The sequence below is a fragment of the Lissotriton helveticus genome, chromosome 4_1 (genome assembly GCF_964261635.1).
Source record: "Lissotriton helveticus chromosome 4_1, aLisHel1.1, whole genome shotgun sequence".
Taxonomy (NCBI): Eukaryota; Metazoa; Chordata; class Amphibia; order Caudata; family Salamandridae; genus Lissotriton; species Lissotriton helveticus.
Genome location: NC_136063.1, coordinates 2,054,317,285 through 2,054,320,240, shown reverse-complemented (window position 1 = coordinate 2,054,320,240; position 2,956 = coordinate 2,054,317,285). Strand labels below are relative to the sequence as shown.

General features: G+C 60.2%; 1 pseudogene; it reads right to left on the bottom strand.

The window, feature by feature from the left end:
- The window catches only part of LOC144829981 (18S ribosomal RNA), a 2,187-nt pseudogene extending 1,370 nt beyond the window's left edge, over positions 1-817 (bottom strand).
- Between the last annotated feature and the right edge of the window lie 2,139 nt (positions 818-2,956).

The window sequence follows — 2,956 nt, the reverse complement described above, 5'->3', positions numbered from 1 at the left end:
CCTTCCTTGGATGTGGTAGCCGTTTCTCAGGCTCCCTCTCCAGAATTGAACCCCGATTCCCCGTTACCCATGGTCACCATGGTAGGCACTGAAAGTTGATAGGGCAGACAACCGGATGTATCGTTGCAGTCACGGGGAAGTGCGATCGGCCCAAGGTTACCAAGGTAGAGTCACCAAAGCGGCCGGGCGAGCCTGGTTTGGTCTTGGTCTGATACTTTTACCAATAGGTGTTTGACAAGCTGTTTTCATGTGTATTTTTTGATGTGAGGAAATGGTATTTATGTATCTCTCTTTGCCTCTTAATCTCAATTTGAATTTGACATTTATATGTAATGAAATGTTATAATTAAATGCTGTAATTTTACTTTTTTCAAAGAGAACTTTCTTTGAAAATTTTAAATTGTGTTGTAAAGCGCTAAAAATATTTTTTTATGTACATGTTTTTATTAAAATTAGACTGTGAACGTCCCAATTTTGTTGTGGAAATTAATATTTACTTAGTGTACTGTACCAGTATTCCCTGCTAAAGTGTGTATGTTAACCTAGCGTGGTATGAAAGGATAGTGAGTGTGTACCCAGGCATTCCTAGTTGACTGGCTTGGTCTCATAAATGCATGCATCCCGGGAGGTCAGCGCTCGTCAGCATGTATTAGCTCTAGAATTACCACAGGTATCCAAGTAACAGATGGAGAGTTCAAAGGAACCATAACTGATTTAATGAGCCATTCGCACTTTCACTGTACCGGTCGTGTGTACTTACACTTGCATGGCTTAATGTTTGAGACAAGCACATGCTACTGGCAGGATCAACCAGGTAGCCGCACATGATGGCGGGGTGGGGGCCGCGTGCCCATGTCCCCGACAGGCAACCTTCGTGCACGTCCTCCATCTCTCTGGAGCCTGCCAAGGGAAGGAGCCCGCCCGCCTGGGCGGGGGGGCTCGCTGGAGGGGTGTGGAGCGTTGCGGTCCCATGGGCACCGGCAGGCCTAGCCGTCTCCATCGGGAGGGAGAGGTGGGCCGAGGCGCAGCCTGAGCGAGATGCAGGGGATCCAGAGCCCCTCGGAACGGTTGTTCTGAACTGCTGTGGAAATGTGCTGGGCAGAGAGGGGCGTGGCGTGTGGGGCCTACGGACCTGCTGGGCAGCAGCATCCAAGGGCCTGGTGCCACCCGACCCCTCCTGCTCGGGTCATACCACTGGGGGCACGAGCTGCCGGGGCCACTCGGCCTTCGCTCTGCTGGTTTTAAAGGGCCTTCCGCCAGGCGGCAGGCCCTTGAGTCGGACGGTCCATGCGAGGCTGGCCAAGCAGTCCATCCCTAAACAAACTGAGAGTGCCCAATCGATCAGAGTACAGCCGGGGCATCCCATGGCAGGCTGCCCTGCGCAGGGGGTATGCTGGCTTAGCATCCCCAGCCTGCCCGCTCCGGGGGCAAGCAGACTCGGATTAAAAGGTCCATAGGGTAGGGGCCCGAGAGGCAGGTGTGTACCCGGGCCCCTGGGGGACCCGGCAGACGAGCCCTGGTGCTGCCTTCCCCTGTCTGGGCATCGCTGGACCTCACAGATGTCTGCCTGAGCACACTCGGAGGAAAAAGGACCATTGGGAAGGGGCTAGGAGGCAGGTGCGTAACCAGGTCCCCGGGGGGGGCCCCGGCGGGTGGGCCCGGGTCCTGCCTTCCCCTGATTCAGAATCGCCAGACATCACGGAGGTCTGACTGAGAGAACAAACTCGGAGAAAAAGGACCATCGGGAAGGGGCTGAGAGGCAGGTGCGTACCCGGGCCCATGGGGTCCCCGGCGGGTGGGCCCGGTTCCTGCCTTCCCCTGATTCAGAATCGCCGGACCTCATGGAGGTCTGACTGAGGGAAAAAACTCAAAGAAAAAGGACCATTGGTAAGGGGCTGAGAGGCAGGTGCGTTCCCGGGCCCCTGGGGGCCCCGGCGGGGGGACCCGGGTCCTGCTTTCCCCTGATTCAAAATTGCCCGACCTCACGGAGGTCTGGGTGACCCTCTCCCTAGTAGTCTGCAGGAAAATGACCCCCCTTTCTTGTAATCGGTGCACACGAGGTGACAGAGGGGACCCAAGGCGCGAAAGTACCCGACCTCCTGGAGCCCTTGCTGGGATCCGGGAGGCAAATGGCACCTCAGCGGGACTTCCAGGGAAGTTTGGCCATCTGGTCGCCCCATAGGAAAGCATTGCGGGTGACCAGATGGCCGAGGGGATCTGGGCGACCAGATGGCCGAGGGGATCTGGGCGACCATATGGCCGAGGGGATCTGGGCGACCATATGGCCGAGGGGATCTGGGCAACCAGATGGCCGGGCACGAAAGTGAATCCATGTGGACACCCTGAGCCCCAACGAAGGAGTGAGTGGGCGCGATGGACCCCTGTCCTGGGCCCTTGGTGGAGCAGCAACCCGGGGAACAGGGCCCAGGGCCCGAGCACCCGACCCGGGGCCCAGACGGGCCCCTGGATCCAGCCAGGGCTCCCAGGCCCGGAGGCACAGGGGACGCCTCCCCAGATCCTCCGGACCCTGTCCCAGGCACCCTGCCACGTGGCAGGACCGAGGACAGAGCCCCAGGTGGGGAGGCCACCCTCCCCGGGGCCCTCGGGGGCTCCGGATGGAGCTCCTGAACCCAGCCAAGCAAGGGGAGGCTCCCTGGGCCCAACGGAACCCCATCCCAAGCCTTTGGCAGTGCAGCAGGCCGGGGGACAGGGCCCAGGGCCCGAGCACCCGACCCGGGGCCCAGCCGGGCCGCTGGACCCAGCCAGGGCTCCCAGGCCCGAAGGCGCAGGGGATGCCTCCCCGGTCCCTCCAGACCCCGTCCCGGGCACCCTGCCACGTGGCAGGACCCAGGACAGAGTGGGGAGGCCACCCTCCCCGGGGCCCTCGGGGGCTCCGGATGGAGCTCCTGAACCCAGCCAAGCAAGGGAAGGCTCCCTGGGCCCAACGGAACCCCGT